The sequence below is a fragment of the Ursus arctos genome, unplaced genomic scaffold (assembly GCF_023065955.2).
Source record: "Ursus arctos isolate Adak ecotype North America unplaced genomic scaffold, UrsArc2.0 scaffold_37, whole genome shotgun sequence".
NCBI lineage: Eukaryota > Metazoa > Chordata > Mammalia > Carnivora > Ursidae > Ursus > Ursus arctos.
Window position 1 is genome coordinate 19,599,222 of NW_026623053.1, and position 18,247 is coordinate 19,617,468.

General features: G+C 34.4%; 1 long non-coding RNA gene across 1 annotated transcript in view; it reads left to right on the forward strand.

Moving 5' to 3' along the window:
• The window catches only part of LOC113266161 (uncharacterized), a 454,130-nt gene that overhangs the window by 226,766 nt on the left and 209,117 nt on the right, over positions 1-18,247 (forward strand). Inside the window, exon 3 of the long non-coding RNA XR_008957144.1 lies at positions 1,815-1,872. This is a non-coding gene — a long non-coding RNA (uncharacterized LOC113266161). The remainder of the gene's footprint in view (positions 1-1,814; positions 1,873-18,247) is intronic.

Genomic DNA, 18,247 nt, shown 5'->3' on the forward strand with positions numbered 1-18,247 from the left:
CTAGTGGAACATTCTTTCCATTTCCCTATTCTATATACCACATGAGGAGGGATAAACAATTTCCCAAAATTGCCAAAATCTTAGCATTTTTACTGAAAACTTCATCATGCTTTATTGTTTTCTCCATATTATCTTTGAAATTGGTGACAATGGTCATGAGTAAAAACAATCACTTTATGTTATATGTGGCATTCTGCACACCCAAAACAAAAACAGAAAGAAAACCCCAAAAAACCCAAACCAAAACCCCCCCAAATAACAATGGAACAAATTTGCAATGTGAAAACCTAGGTAAAAATAAGTATCTTTATTAAAATCAAAATAGGCAGTGATTTTAAGGCACATAGTCAAATAATAAGCAATATATATATATATATGTAATTTGATTAAAAAGATGGCTTTTATGAAGGCAGTAATGGTTCTAAATCAAAGGGATAAGTATTGATAAAAATGATGGTTAATATACAATGTATTTTGGTTATATATCATTGTTCTTTGGAGAAATTAGAATTCTTAATTTTAGCATTATTAATTCCTTTGTGGAAAACAGAGCCTCATTTTATTTTATTTTATTTTATTTTATTTTATTTTATTTTATTTTATTTTATTTTAATACTTGGATAGAGTCACATTTTAGAGACATTTTCCCCCAAAAGGAATATCTACGTCATGTAAACTGTGAAATGCTGGTGGAATCTCAAAGAATTTGTGGCATATTAACTGATGGTTTATTAAAATAGGCAAGCATCGGGAAAATTACCGCCACCATCTAATTTTTATTATGACTTTGCTTTTGAATTATAATTTTTAGCAGGGTATGAATTTCTAGATTGACAGTTTTTTCCCCCCTAAGCACCTTGACAAGTGATTTTATGTTGCTGCTACCTCAACCATAGTTTAGAACAAGATCTTGTATTGCCAGTTTGGGATTCCTGCTGATAAATTATATTGAGACTATGACAGATTCAATCATCAAGGCAGGCTAGATCAAATCATATTTGAGACATATTACTGACAAGGATTAGTATTCAGGATAAATAAAGAGAAAAGACAAATGACATGTAAAATGGGCATAGCATATGAACAGAGATTTCACACAGGAAAAAAAATGTTTCTAATAAACATTCGAAAAGATATTAAATTCCTTGGTAACCAGGGATATTCAAATGAGATGCCCTTCACACATGCAAATTGGCAAATATTTAAAAGATCAACCTTGTGATGTTATTTAATCATGTTGAGAAATGAGAACTCTTGAATACTGTTAACGGGGAGTATACATGACTAATAATAGTAATTGGAGTACAGTTGTCAAAGAGAAATTGCATTGAACAAGTGAAACAAAAAAGGGAGACTTTATTCAAGACTGTTGTAATTGATGAGAGAGATTGAATTCAACTGTGCTGAAACTAAAGGTGGAGGAATTTTAAGTTCTGTGTGGCTTTGGGAAGAAAGTTCTGGAGGATATTAGGGGCAAGGTTGATCAATGTGATTAGGCATCCATATTTGCTAATTGTTTCTTTTCTAAGTTAGGCTAATATTCTCTAATTGAAACTGGGAGATAGAGGTGCTATATAACTATATATACATATTAATTTTTCATTAAGAACATAAGATTAAGTAATATATGTTGAAATAGAACCAATGGTATAAAATATTTTTTAAAGAAGAAAGTTGCTTTTCAATTAAATCATCTGTTAATTGAAGATAGAGTAGATGAGGTTCCAGTAACATAGGAAAGGGAAGGTTTTTTTTTTTTTTTTTACAATTTATTTTTTAAATTCCAATATAATTAACATGCAACATTATATTAGTTTCAGGTGCACAGCACAGTGATTCAAGAACTGTATACATTACTCAGTGCTCATCATGGTAAGTGTACTCTTAATCCTCTTCATCTATTTTACCCATCCCCCATTCACCTCCTCTCTGATAACCATTAGTTTGTTCTCTATATTAAGAGTCTGTTTTTGTTTCTCTTTTTTGTCTTGTTCATTTGTTTTGTTTCTGAAATGCCACATATGAGTGAAAACATATGGTATTTGTCTTTCTCTGAAAGACTTATTTCACTTACCATTATACTCTCTAGATCCATGCATGTTGTTGCAAATGGCAAGATTTCATTCTTCTTATGGCTAAGTAATGTTCCATTGTGTGTGTGTGTGTGTGTGTGTGTGTGTGTATAGTAGTATATATATGCTGCCTATATATACTGCCTCTTCTTTATCCATTCATCTGTTGCTGGACAGTTGGGTTGGTTCCATATCTTGGCTATTGTAAATAATGCTGCAATAAATGGGGTACATATATAGTTTCAATTAGTGTTTTCATTTTCTCTGGGTAAATACCCAGTAGTGGAATGGCTGGATCATATAGTAATTCTACTTTTAATTTTTTAGAGAACCTCCATGCTGGTTTTCACAGTGACTGCACTAACTTGCATTCTTACCACCAGTGTATGAAGGTTCCTTTTTCTCCTTACCAACACTTGTTTCTTGTGTTGCTGATTTTAGACATTCTGACAGGTATGAGGTGATTTCTCATTGTAGTTTTGATTTGCATTTCCCTGATGATGAGTGATATCAAGCATCTTTTCACGTCTGTTGGCCACCTGTATGTCTTCTTTGAAAGGATGTCTGTTCATGTCTTCTGCCTATTTTTCAATTCAGTTATTTGTTTTTGGGGGTGCTGACTTGTATAATTTCTTTGTATATTTTGGATACTAACCCTCTATAGGATATGCCATTTGCAAATATCTTTCATTAAGTATGTTATCTTTTAGTTTTGTTGATTGTTTCCTTTGCTGTGCAGAAGCTTTTTATTTTAATGTGGTCACGATAGTTTATCTTTGCTTTTGTTTCCCTTGCCTCAGGAAACATACCTAAGAAATATTGCTTTGGCAATGTCAGGGAAATTATTGCCTGTGCTGTCTTCTAGGATTTTTATGGTTTCATGTCTCACATTTAGGTCCTTAATCCATTTTGAGTTTGTTTTTGTGTATGGTGAAAGAAAGTGGTCTAGTTTCATTCTTTTGCATATAGCTGTCCAGTTTTCCCAACACCATTTGTTGAAGAGATTATCTTTCTCCATTGTATATTCTTGTTTGTTTGTTGAAAATTGATTTATCATATAATTGTGGGTTTATTTCTGGGCTCTCTATTCTGTTCTGTTGATCTATGTGTGTGTTTTTGTGCTAGTACCATATTGTTTTGAATACTACAGCCTTGTAGTATATCTTAACATCTGGAATTGTGATATTTCCAGTTTTGTTCTTCCTTTTCAAGATTGCTTTGGCTATTTGGAGTCTTTTGTGGTTCCATACAAATTTCAGGATTCTTTGTGTTAGTTCTGTGAAAAATACTGTTAGTATTTTGATAAATTAAATCTGTAGATTGCTTTGGGTATTATGGACGTTTTAACAATATTTGTTCTTTCAAACCATGAGCATGGAATATCTTCCCATTTGTTGGTATTGTCTTCAATTTCCTTCATCAGTGTTTTATAGTTTTCGGACTACTAGTCCTTCACCTCCTTGGTTAATACCTCCTTTTATTCCTAGGTATTTTATTATTTTTGGTGCACTTGTAAATGAGATTGTTTTCTTAATTTCTCTTTCTGCTACTTTATTATTAGTGTGTAGAAATGCAATGGATTTCTGTATATTAGTTTTTTATCCTGTGAATTTACTGAATTTATTTATCCATTCTTTTTATTTTTATTTCAGTTTTTTGGCAGAGTCCTTAGTGTTTTGAATAAAAGTGGTGAGAGTGGACATCCCTATCTTGTCCCTGACTGTAGAAGAAAAGCCTTCAGTTTCTCCTCATTGAAGATTATATTAGCTGTAGGTTTTTCATATATGGACTTTATTATGTTAACATACATTCCATTTATCTCTACTTTGAGGGATTTTTTTTTAAATCAAGAATGGATGTTGTACATTGTCAAATGCTTTTACTGCATCTATTGAAATGATCATATAGTTCTTATCTTTTCTTGTTGATGTGATGTATCACACTGATGATTTGTGACTATCGAACCACCCTTGCATCCCAGGAATAAATCCCACTTGATTGTGGTAAAGGGTTTTGTGTTTTTTTTTTTTTTTTGGTTTGTTTGTTTGTTTGTTTTAAATCTGTTGTTGGATTTGGTCAGCTAGTATTTTGTTGAGGATTTTTGGATCTATGTTCATCAGCAATATTAGCCTGTAGTTCTCTTTTCTGTAGTGTCTTTATCTGGTTTTGGTATCGGGGTAATGCTGGCCTCATAAGATGACTTTGGAAGCTTTGCTTCTTCTTTTATTTTTTTGAATAGTTTGAGAAGAATAGGTATTAACTGTTCTTTAAAGGTTTGGTAGAATTCATCTGTGAAGCAGTCTGATCCTGGACTTTTGTTTGTTGGAAGGTTTTTTGGGTTGTTTTTGTTTTTTATTACTAATTCAATTTCATTGCTAGTAATTGGTCTGTTCAAACTTTCTATTTTTTTCTTGTTCAGTTTTAGAAGTTTATATATTTCTAGTAATTTTTCAGTTTTTCTAGGTTGTTCAATTTGTTGGCATATAATTTTTCATAATATTATAATCCTTTGAATTTCTGTGATGTCAGTTGTTTCTCCTTTCATTTATGATTTTGTTTATTTGAGTCATGTCTTTTTTTTTTTTTTTTTTTTTTTTTTTTTTTGAGGAGTCTGGCTAAAGGTATATTTATTTTGTTGATTCTTTCAAAGAACCAGCTCCTGGTTTCTTTGATCTGTTCTACTGTGTTTTTCAGTTTCTATTTTGGGATAGAAGAGAGTGGCATGATATATTCAAAGTGTTATAAGGGGAAAAAAAAACCCTGCAACCAAGAATACTCTACCCATCAAGGCTATCATTCAGAATAGAAGGAGAAATAAAGAATTTCTCAGGCAAACAAAAATTAAAGGAATTCATGATCACTAAACCAGCCCCACAGGAAGTGCTAAAGGGAACAAACTGAGTGGAGAGAAAAAACATAAGCAGGAGTAAAAAGAGTAGAAAGCAGAGAAGCAATAAAACTAAATGTATCTATAAAAATCAGTCATGGTGGGTGCCTGCGTGGCTCAGTCAGTTCAGTGGCCAGCTCGATTTTGGCTCAGGTCATGATCTCGGGGTTGTGGGATTGAGCCCTGCATGCTTAAAATTCTCTCTCTGTCCCTCTCCACCCTCACATGCTCTCTCTCTTTCTCTCTCTCGTAAAAGATAGATAGATAGATAGATAGATAGATAGATAGATAGATGATAAAACCAAGTGTATGTGGACAGGGTGGCTATTTTCCTTTTGTGATAATGATGGGAAAAATATTTGACGCTGCCAGCCATTTGTTGTATCAGCCAGTTCCTTCCTGGCCTATACAGTTGTTTTGTTTTGTTTTTTCCTCCAAAATAGAAGACTCCAATATTTATCCTACAAGCAAGGAAGAAACTGAACAAACTATATCAGAGCTCAAATAGTATACATGATTTCATTCTGAAATCCTATAGTTGCACTTTGGACAATCTTATGGGAAGAGTATTTTGATGGAACTATGATTTTTAATTGGGTAAATTTATATCCTTTATTAGAATGAAATAAAAGGGAGAAGACCTTTTGCCACATTTCTGATGAAATGTTCAAAAGAAAAATAAATGCTTTTTTTTTTTGTAAAATATTTTTAGGAGAAAGAGAGTGAATGGAGGCAATTAGACAATAGAAATAGTTGGGTGAAACATTTAAACACTGAAATATTAACAACTAAATTAGAATTGAAAATATTCTCTATCTGGAGGAGTTTTTTTTCTGACTTTTCTAGATTACCTCAGCATTTACCTAGAGAGCATTTCTCAATTAAAATATTGTCTACAGAAAAGGGTCAATTTTACGTCTCATCAATTTCACATGTACTAATCACAAAATGCAATTTTAAGGTGATTATAAGCAATTTTATGTAAAAAATAGTAATAGAACCTTTTTGAAGACATATGTTTTTCCTCCCCAAAATTTTTCATTGACATGGAATTAGAAACAGATGCAACTGAAAAGGTTGCAAATATATTAAAACAATGATTATTCTGCCTACATCATTATTAATGTTCAGATAATAATTATATTTAAGTTTTTTTTCTTTGCTTTAATGTACTTGGATAAATGTATGGTTTTTTGTTTTTGTTTGTTTGTTTGTCGTTTAAGAAAAGTTTTCAAACCCTTCTTCCAGTCATATTTAGGAATTCCCTGGACATGTCTTATAAATGCTGGTATAAGTTGATACTCCCAGGGTCCTGCTGAAACTGTGTTTTCTGCCAGTGTCCACCACTATTCCATCAGGTACATGCCTCTGCCAGGTACTACTGTTTCTTGGTAGCTTGGTAGAAACCATGATGTCATGGTATTAGTCAGGCAGTGGTGTCCTGTAGCACAGACTAGGGTGCTGCTTGGCAGTCCCCAGGGGCTCCCATGAGTATGGTGGTTTCCTTTGTCTTGACCATGACAAAGCTGACCATCAGGTCAGAGGAAAAGTGGGGGAGATGTGTTCTCTCTCTCCTTTGTCATATACTTTTTTAGATGGTCTTAAAGCAGTGTGACTTGTGCTTTTTTGATTTGCAGGGTTTTTAATGAATTTAGTTTTTAAGTTTTTGTTTGGTGTCTGTTTCTAGAATGTGCCTGAGGACTTTCATGGGGCAGAGTATACCACAGTATACCCACAAACTTCCGTCTGGCATTTAGAATCAGCCTTTCTTTCAATTTGTCCCCTCCCAGGAGACACTTCTGGTCCCCTACAAACAAATACTTGTCAAGTCATCCCTTCAAGTTGACCAGACATTTCCAGATCTGTCTCAGACTCATCAGTGGTATAACTTGAGTTGTTTCCCAGGAGACTCCTAGTTCCCTTGCACATGGTCTTCTCTCAAACCTGTCTGAACAACTAAAGTCTGAATTCCCTCAGCGGGCACAGCCTAGACTGAAGTTGAGAATTCATTATATAATGAACTTAACAAGTAACAAAATGTTTTGAGCAGCTCTTTATTTTGAGGGCATTCAACAAATATGTATTAGGTATCTACAATTGGACAAACGTAGTGTTCATTGTCAAGTATATAAAGATTTCCAAGCTGCGGTCCTCATCTTCAAGGAATCCAGCTTAGCAGACAGATACATATTAATGTGTAACTATAATTCATTGTGATAAGTTATAACAAGATATGTGAAGCACAGTGATAACATTATAACAGCAGGGGTGATATGCATATGCACACAGAGATGGAGATATGAAGATTTCTGGCGTGCAGAGGTATGCTTATGGTTGGGGTGGGTGGAGAGGAAGAGTTAAAACTGATGGTGTGGAATGTAGATTGAAGGGTGGGCATAAACCAAATATAAATGCTGTGTCCCATGCTGAAAATCTTCAACAGTTTAGAATAGCTGGAAGATGTTTAACGTGGCAGAGACTTGATCCTATGTGTTTTAGAGAAATGACTTATTGGAGGGGGCATGTATGGATTAGATTGTACTTGTTACTCAACAGAATGGAGACAAAGAGATAAATGAAGAGAGAGTATTGCAATTGTCTAGACAGGAGTTGATGAATAGTGCAAAATGGAGATAGAGAGGATATTTCAGGAGGATATTTCCATTATTTAGGAGGGAGAACAAGCAGGACTCAGTAACTGGATCTGGGCATTCTGTGAGAGAGAGGCAGTAGTCTATGAAGACTCGTGGATGACATTCTTAAAACTACTTGAAACAGGAAATGCAGGATAGGAAAAATTTTAGGGAGGAAAAAGAATGCATTTTCTGTTATAAATGACTAAAGGAGAGAACATGGATAGCAAAAGGAGATTAAAATGCAGTGGAAAAAAATGGAAGAGACAGGAGAAGTGAACATGGACAGACAGGAAAAAGCAAAAAAAAAAAAATGTAAGAGAAAATCATAAACAGTTGCAGAGTGATACCTAGGTTTATATTTGAGAAGTAATTCTGTTTTCAGTTCTTTGTAGTATGACATCTAAAAGCAATGCCATTTTATTTTTGCAACTATAGGCATTGCTCTTGTTGCTGTTTTTTTTATTCATCATTACAAGATGAATATGGTAAATATTTGTTCTCCGAATTGGAGAAAAGTGAAAAATGGTATGGGAAAGGAAAACAAAAGAAAACAGAGACCACGCCTGGTTATCTTCAGTAAACTCTGTCTGTCAACCATGCCAGCACTTGCAAAGGAATTTTTATCTTTAAGATTAGGATTCCATAAAAACCAACAAATTTTCACTGGATTCATATTCAGTTAAGAGGAGGTGGAAAGGGGCGCCTGGGTGGCACAGCGGTTAAGCGTCTGCCTTCGGCCCAGGGCGTGATCCTGGCGTTATGGGATCGAGCCCCGCATCAGGCTCCTCTGCTATGAGCCTGCTTCTTCCTCTCCCACTCCTCCTGCTTGTGTTCCCTCTCTCGCTGGCTGTCTCTATCTCTGTCAAATAAATAAATAAAATCTTTAAAAAAAAAAAAAAAAGAGGAGGTGGAAAGATGGGATACATCTTATGGCTGTTTTTTAGTTTCTTTCATGGACTGAATAGGTAGCCAGAGCTACTTGTACAGGCATAAATAAGACATAGAATAATGGGGTTGGAAAGAACTCATGTAGATTATTTTCTAACCACTGCTTCCATAATTTTTTCCACATGAGAAAATAATTACACAGGCTTGCCTGGCCAAGTGTTCTTAAATTCACAGAGCTGTTTGGTGGGATGGTAAGGTTGATTTTGGAGTGAATATATAACAAATCTAAATCAACAAACTAAGAATTATTTATGAAGAATTGGGTCTTCCTTTGTTCAGGGAATACAAACCTCGCCAAACCGCTTACTTTACCAAAATAAGTATTTTTTAAATATTGAAGAAAGGTAAAAATTGAATTTTTGTCTTATAAGATCACTGTGTACCGAAATATTCTCTATGAATTTTGTAATTACCAAGGGCAGATATATCTTGAAATATGATTTATATTAGAATATCCAATAAAATCCAATTGATTCTCAGTTCCTGGAACTGTGGCTTCAGGTTTGATCAATGCAGAGTAAAGGATCAGTAATTAAACAATAACGATTTTTTTCAAGTGGAGGTAGTTAATATTATTGTAAATTGCTTTGCTGTGAGTAGGCTCAGGCTCTTAATGATTTTGTAGATGATTTTGGGAACAAAATCAAGCTTTCAATTACATTATTATTTCAGGCCTTGTATATGGCGTTTAAAGAAAGGCATCTAAGTGTATCACAGAAAAGGTGTGTGACAACCTGAGAATTACTTTATTAACTTGTGAGATAGCCTCTTCAGATACATAAGAGCCTTTTGATTATTTTGATCATTCACCTGCCAATTTTCATGAGGTGTACACAGAAAGCAGACAGTTGTGCTGGGCAGAAGAATAAAAACAGACAAGAAATGAACAAGCCTTCAACCACATTGCTCTTCAACACAGCAAATACTGTGGATTTTTATTCTAGTGGCTTGGAAACAGTGGGGGACCATATCCTTAGCTATAGTCACCCATAGGTAGGGATTTCTTTCTTCATTTTGTGACTCTCTGCAGATGTTGGTCTGAAATGTGTAGGTTATGATGCTATGAGAAAGGCCTTAATGGTTCAATGGTGGTCAGCTTGCTCTGGAGGGAAGATTGACTTAATCAGTTAGTGACATACTCTCTTCTCACACTATGATCCATATGTTCTCTGAACCTTGTGTGGGGAAGATTTAAGCAAGTCTTGACAATTCAGCACCCCTGAACTCTGCTGACCACAAAGAATGATGTGGTAAAGAATGGGAAAATCAGTGAAAATCGTGCTCCAGTAGCCCAAACAAGAGAATCTCTAGTGGTTTATACCATCTTTTCAGCCTGACCATCTACAAAGAAAGGATGGGGTGCAGTGTGGTAGTTCAGATAGTTTTTATGCACAATCTCCATGAACTTAACAAAATATAATGGCGTCTGGTAGGCCATGTATTCCACACAATTAGTATAGAACTAGTTATCACCATTTGAAATTTGGTATGAAACGTGGAGTTACTGTTAGATACTTATTTACCACAGTTCTTTTTCTTTAATGGTGCTATACAATCAATATATCAGTATGGATTTTCAAAATTTACTTACTTTGTAATGTAATTTAATGCATAAGTAGTGCTTGGATACCTCTGGAGGATTTTGTAGAGAATCCCAGATATCAAATAATTTCACAAATACTTAAGTATATTTCTCTAATACATGATGACTTTTTAAAATACGTGATGACACAGTAATGTTAACACATCCAACATATTGAACATTTATTTCTCAATATTGTTAAATACCCAGTTTATGTTCTATTTTCCCTCATTGTCTTAAAAATATCTTTTTGTATGTTGTTGGAATCAGGATTTGACATTTGTTCATTTTATCTCTTAAGTTCCTTCTCCTTTTTATTTTCCTTTTACTCTATAACAGTTTTCTTTGTTTTCTTCCTTCCATTTACTTGTTGAACATGCTAGATCATTTGTCTAGTAGAATTTCTCAAGTTTTGGATTTAGCTGATTATGTCTTCTGGTGTCTTTAACGTGTTACTATTTCTATATTTCCTGAACTTCCTGTAAATTAGATTATATGTAGATGTTTGATTAAATTAAGTTCCTTTAAAAAATGCTGTATTCTTACTGTACTACACGAGGAGGTACATATATACTGCTGTTGCTTTTTAATAAGATTGATAAGTAGGTTCAGGTGGTGTCCGCCTGATCCCTCCATTTTAATTCCCCAAATACCTTTCACCTAATGGTTTTAGTGGCCATTGGTGATTGTTCCTAAAATCCATGATCTTGATAGGAATCGAATTCTAACACTGCCATTTGTCTTGCAATTATTAGTTCTTTTTTTTTTTTTTTAAGATTTTATTTATTTATTTGACAGAGATAGAGACAGCCAGCAAAGGAGGGAACACAAGCAGGGGGAGTGGGAGAGGAAGAAGCAGGCTCATAGCAGAGGAGCCTGATGTGGGGCTCGATCCCACAACGCCAGGATCACGCCCTGAGCCGAAGGCAGACGCTTAACCGCTGTGCCACCCAGGCGCCCCCTGCAATTATTAGTTCTGATTCTTCTATAAAGAAGATCTTTCCCTGATAACCATTTGATCATCCTGAAATATGATCCACGTGGGAAGACAGGATAATGACAGATTGTTTCCATTGATTGCTCCATTGAGCATAATGAGTTGATGCCCTAGCAACATTTAAAGGTGACCAATTAAGTCTTATTTATTATAAGATATCTTATTTATTGTGTATATCATTACGAACTTACTGTATATTAATATATGAACTTATATAACATATTATTTATAAGTATACAAAAATATATAAAATGTTTGATATGCTTCAGGGTACTGGAGTCATTATTCTTTTTTTGGCTGCTCAAATTGCCCCATCTTTGGTCAGTGGGAATGATTGCCTATATTCTTTTAACATGACCCCAGTTGTTTTTCATAGTCTCTTTACTTTCAGGTACAAGCAAGATATTATAAGCTTAATTTGACATTTCCTTTTCCAGACCTGAAATCAACTATTTCTCCAAATTCTCTGGTTTCTTTAAGTGGGTAATGGTATTTAGAAACCAAAATATGGACACTGAAGGTTTTCATTGCCATTGGATTGTTATAGTTCTTAGGCCTTTTAGTGGACTGAGCTAGGAAATAGAAATATTTTGTAAAGAGAAAAATAAATTATGAGTAAACTAATATTAAGTTCAAATTAATTTATGTAACATTATTTTTAGTATTATATTTTAATTTATCTATTGTGCTTTTGACTATCTGTTTGCGTTTTTAGTGTTTTTAGTAGTTTCTCTAGGGCTCAAAAATACTTAATTTTTACAGTGTGCTTGGAATCAGTATTTTACCACTTTAATTGGAATGTAGAAGAAGCCTTACTACTTTATAGGTCCCTTTCTGCTACCAATGTGTTATATATCTACAAACACTAAACATCAAAACAATGTTATAGCTTCTGGTTTCAACTATCAACATATTTTAAGGTGCTGAATAGAAGAAAAATGGTTATATATATATATATATATATATATATATATATCTCACTTAATTATATATCTTGCAGTCATTCTATAACCACTTATAAAGACTTTCCTTATTCCTTTTTAAGACTGTATAGTGCTCCATTGTATGAACTTACCATGATCTCTTAACTAGTCTCTTATTGGTGGACATATGCATTATTTTGGGGCTTTGATTATTATTAATCAATATAGATTTTAAACCAAACTTTCTTATTCATTTTACTTGGGAAAATGAAATATAGTGAGAAGTCTTCACAGTGTTTTTTATAACCCAAATTATTTTAGGTTTCACATGTAGTTTATAGCCAGTGCTGTAAATCTCTTAGTTGTAATTCTTAGACTCATTACAGATGCAGTAAGACTAAGATATTTGAATGCTGGGATTTGCTCACGGGCACTGTCTTTAATGGTAGGCCACTCCTGGTAATGATGATTTATGAATAGCTTGGATTCCTTAAGCAGTTTCCCTACCGGTATTGTCGGAAAGGCTAGAAAGCTCTCAGGTTTTCAGCACTGAATTAGTAGCAGAAAAATAAGAAATAGGGCATTTAAGAGATAAAATGCCACAGGTAATGATAATGATTAGTAGTAGTGAGGTTAGTCCACAAACTGGAGTTTAGTAATATGGATATCGGATGGGAAGAAAACTGAGATCCATTGAAGAAGTCACTACAAGAGGCAATGTACAGCAAAGGATGGGAAACTAGAAAACAGAAGGACTGGGATAAGATAAAGACAGCCATTTCAAATGTGTTTGATCCTACCCCCATGGGCATATTTCAGTTGGTGTTAAAGGGACAGCCCAACATTTGGTGGTTTCTACCTATCTATCTCTAGTTTAAATGTAAGCTGATTTGAAAAATAGGTTAATTTTTCTATTGTATCAGTCTGAAGATGTGGATCAGAGGATTTTTCCCCCAACTCATTTCTTTTATAACATCAGTACTTCTAATATAGGAAATAGTATAATCTAGGATTCCAGGGGCATATGGTTCAGGGTTTTTACACTTAGTATTGCTCTCTTAGGTGGTAGACAAACATGTAGAAATAATATTTGAACATGACTCCATCATAGTCTACATAATGACATAATTAAGAGCATCATAAGATATCATGAGAAAAAAGGCCCCTAAGAAACTTGTGATGAGCACAAATTTTTAAATACCTAGCAACAGAAGTAGTTGTGGGTCATCTTGACTCCTATAGTGATGGAAGAGATTCAGTTGTCAATTTTTGCTGGATTCTGATCCTTAGGTGACATTATTTTTGAGCAATGTCTATGCCTCCACATTTTGAACTTTAACAGTTAAGAACAATTCTAACCTTAAACTTGATTTTGGAGTTTTACAGTTAAGAACAGTTCTAACCATAAACTTGAAATATTTCTGATAAGATTCCGATTTGTATTAACTATAATATAGCTTGAGAACTGACACCTTTAACTGCTTTCCATTTTGGAAGTGTCTAATGATTCTATTTTCTACCATGAAGTAATTCAGCCATGTCTTCCTTAGCTAAAGAAAATAAAATGATAAAAACTTAAGTAGTCTAAGGAAAGCCTGAAATTCCTACTTTGCTCTTAGAGTAGAGTATATTATAGATGCATATATGGAATCTTGCTTGGATAAATACTGGTAGTACTAATACGGTGGCACTGAAATGTCATCCTGGCATTTTGCTTTTATCACATGAATGTACAAATTTGTTTTTCTGGACGTCAGTTTCAATTCATCCACTGTGGTGCCATATTTGTATTCTTAGAAATTCAGATTATTTTGAAGTGTTGAGAAGTTCAGGTGCACAGAATTTCCAAGCTGAAGATGGTCAACTTGACATAAATGTTAAAAGGTGATGATCCTTTAGTAACATCCTTTAAGTGTCTGGTTTTGGTGAAGGAGTTGGGGAAAAGGGATGGATATTTACTGAACATTCTCTGTATGACAGGTAATCTGTTAAATACTTCACATATATATCTTATATAATAGAGCTCTATGGGTAGACATTACTATATTAATTTGTAAACCAGAAAAGTAGAATTCCAAAAGTCTAAATAACTTAGGGTCACACAGACCTTAAGTGGTAGGATAAATCTTTGAACTTAGTTTTGTTGACTTGGGCTTCTCCCACCATGCTTCACCAAATCCCTTACTTACTCGGGTAGGATTAGTCTTTAAAAGACCTGGCCCCCAGTAGGAGTGATAATATGCTTATTAATAGGTGTTGGATATGGGTGTTGTATAAGGGCCTTATTAATGTATTTGCAGGTGTACTTGTAGTATCCATAAATCCCACTTCAACCAGTGCATTTGATGTGGTTTTTTAGTATATGTGGCTGATTGAAACACTCTATTTGCTGAAATACTATTTTTCTTAGAGTAAAATACATACATTTAATTTTTCTAGTAAATTGTTATAGTAGCTAAATACAGAATAACCCTGGTTTCTTTTCACAAATTAAAATCCCAAGATGTTTATAATGTAAGCAAAAATGAGAAATTTTAGAACTCTAATCGTGGCATCCTTATGACTTTGATTATCCTGTGACAGAAAAAATGTGCCTAAGGATTCCTTAGGCTCATCAGACATCAGGATGATGGTGGGGTGGGGAAAGGGCAGGTTTTAGGTTAAGTGATGCAAGTTCTCCAAGCCTTGACTAGGTTTAAATAAGACAAACTTGAAATAGAGGATCAGATGATTTAGATATTAACTCTTCCCATCTCTGGAACTCTTTGCCGTCTCCAATAACAAGAAATAGAGCTTCAAATCTTAGAGCTCCATGGGAAGCCAGGCAGGTGGTTCTACTATGTTGTATTTTCCAAGCTTGCTTTAATATGCCTCAAGTGAATGAATAACTGTGGACACCCAGGAAGCCCAGGTGGCTATCATTGATATTAAAATAATTCATTTTATTATACCTTCTCATTCTGAATCAAGGATGAGGCACCAAAAGTCTGTAAGACCTAGGAGTGCAAGGAAAGGTCTGAAAGAGGATTTTTTTTATCTTGCCCATTGAATTCCAAAATATAGGTATCTGTCTTCTTTTAAGCACCTGGATGTGTGCAGCTTAATGTAATTGACCTCATGCATGTTGTGAAGAAAATTAAAAACCCTATCTCATGCTGGGGGCTATAAGTTTTCATCAACAACTTGGACTTGGCCTGAAGGTCAACTCTTACCACCTGAAAACAGATCTATTTATTTCCCAAAGTGCTACTTAGAACACTAGTCCTATAAGATATTTGTGGAAAAAAATTTCCATAGTGTAATTAAAGTTTGGGAAACACCATATATCTACCTATTAGATTTTTTTAGAAGATTTTTATTTATTTGTTTGAGAGAGAGATTGCAGAAAGAGAGAGAGAGAGCGCGTGTGCGCGCCAGAGTGGGGGGAGGGGCAGAGGTACAGGGAGAAGCAGACCCCCCACTGAGCAGGGAGCCCACCCCGAGGGGCTGGATCCCAGGACCCCAGGATCATGATCTGAGCTGAAGGCAGGCACTTAACTGACTGAGCCATCCCAGAATCCCTACCTATTTAATAATTATAATACACATTAGTGTATTAAATAAGGTTTCTGATAATTCAAATAGTAAATGGGAAAAAACAACAAAAATTGTGTAACTTTTCTTGATAGTCATTTTAATGGGAATCTCCTCCCTATCAAAGTTTCACAGAACTAGTGATTAAAGCAGTGTGTTTTTGGCATAAGGATAGGCAAATAGACCAATGGAATAGAATAGAGTCCAGTAATAGACCCTCATTGTAATTTATAACAAAGATGACACTGCAGTGCAGTGGACAAAGTATGATCTTTTCAATAAAAGGTACTGGGTCAATTAGATATCTCTAGGAAGAAAAAAAAAATGAACCTTTCTTCACATTTACATATGAAAGATAAAACAATTTGGCTCTGGGGGGAAAAGATAGGAAGTTATCTTCCTGACATGAAGGAAAAGTTTTCTTGACACATAAAGAAAAAAGATGGTAAAAAGTCTACATTTAAAGTAAGGACTCTGTTCATGAAAGGACACCACTAAGAAACTAAAGAAGAGAGCTGGAGAGTTGGAGAAGATATTTTTACTATATATATCTGACAAAAGACTCATGTATAAAATATGTATAAAATTGCTACAAATCCCTATCAAAAAGCCAGAATTGAATAGAAAAAATGGACAAATGATTTGAATAGTCATGTTAGAGGAGAGGATATTTAAGTGGCCATTAGAGATGAAAATGTGCTCAAATTCATTAGTCATCAGGAAAATATAAATTAAAACCATAGCATGATTACAAAGGAGTGGCTAAAATAAAAACAGAAAATGCCAAGTGTGTCAAGGATATAGAGTGGTGGCAACGCTCATCCACTATTGGCAGGAGTGTAAAATTAGAATGACCACTTGGGAAAGCTGGTTGGCAGTAATCGTTAAAGCTGAAAATGTGCTTATCTTATGAGCCAGCATTTCCACACCTAGATTATATATCTAACAAAAATTCACATATATGTTCACCAAAAGACATGCACTATAGAATGTTCATAGCAGCATTATTTGTAAGGACTCCTAAACTGGAAACGTACAAATGTTTATCAACAGTAGAATGAATAAAGTGTGATAAGTTCATATAATGGACTACAATACAGCAATGATAATAAACAAACTATAAATACAGAATAACATAATAAATTTCACAAATACAATATTGAGATATAACAGGCAGACATGAAAGAGTACATATTGGGTGGGGCGCCTGGGTGGCGCAGTCGTTAAGCGTCTGCCTTTGGCTCAGGGCGTGATTCCGGCGTTCTGGGATCGAAACCCCACATCAGGCTCCTCCGCTAGGAGCCTGCTTCTTCCTCTCCCACTCCCCCTGATAGTGTTCCCTCTCTCGTTGGCTGTCTCTGTCAAATAAATAAATAAAAATCTTAAAAAAAAAAAAGGAGTACATATTGGGTGATTCCATTTATATAAAGTTTTTAAACAGGCAAACTAATCTATGCTGTTAGATATCAGAACAATGGTTACTACGGAAGGGGGCTTAAAGAGGCTTCTGGGTGCTAATAATGTTTTGATCTGGGTGTTGGTTTCACTTTGTGAAAATTCATTGAACAATATATTTATGATTCATGTGTTTTCTTGAACATTTGACATACTAAAATAAAAAGTATGCTAAAAATGTGGACCTATAAAACACAAAATTACTAAATAAAAGATTCTTAGATCTGGGCTTCCAAGGAACACACTTTTGGAAATGCCGACCTATTCCACATTGCTATTGATAGGTATTGTTCAAGTCATATTTTTTTTTATTGAAATAAGACCAGATGAAATGATATTCAAGGGAAGACATAAATGGACATTTTCCCCCAAGTAATGTTTGAATTTGTCATTATTTATGTATTGAAGATAGTGAAGCACTGAGTGGTAGTGGTAAATGATTAAAGAAATCATTTAATGAGCATTTGAAAAGTAATGAGAGAAATAGATGCAATTTAATTATATAAATATTAAAACAAGATCAAACACATAGGTTTTTAATTTGGAGCAATAGAAAAATATCAACTTTCAATAACTTTGTAAGAAATATATAAAAAGTATTCTGCAGCAAACAGCAATTTTGTGGATTTTTGTAATTAAATCATTTTTATACTTTAGGTTTTCATTTATCGCTGACATGTAAGAGTTAATATGCAATCATACTAGCTTATACAATATTGTCCCTTTTCCCACTTCTTTAATATGTGTTTTACCATTTCAGAGACATTTTTTATGACAGAGTGTGTGCCTGGATCTTTGTGTAAATGCTTTTCTCTTAACGCTAATTTAATAATTAAATCACTTCCTCTGGAATGTTGAAATGCCAAATGTCCAGTTTCTCTGCTTCCACAGTCTTCATCCTCTTGACAGCCAACAGTTGCTCTAAATGTTTGACATTCAGAAATTGGAGAGAATAGGTCAGGACTGTGGCGAGTTGGTTTGCATTTTAAGTAAGCTGTGAGTGAAGAGAGTGGAAGGAGATGTGTCCAGTGGTAATTTCTCTTAGTTATTTTTTGTGACTGCCTTAAGATTTGTGTTTGTTTTTCCAGAGGAAATAAAAACTAGACTGGTTGTTCTTATCCCGATTTTACTTTTCTTGTAGTAATCCCTTTGGAAAATTATAGGAATCTGAAAG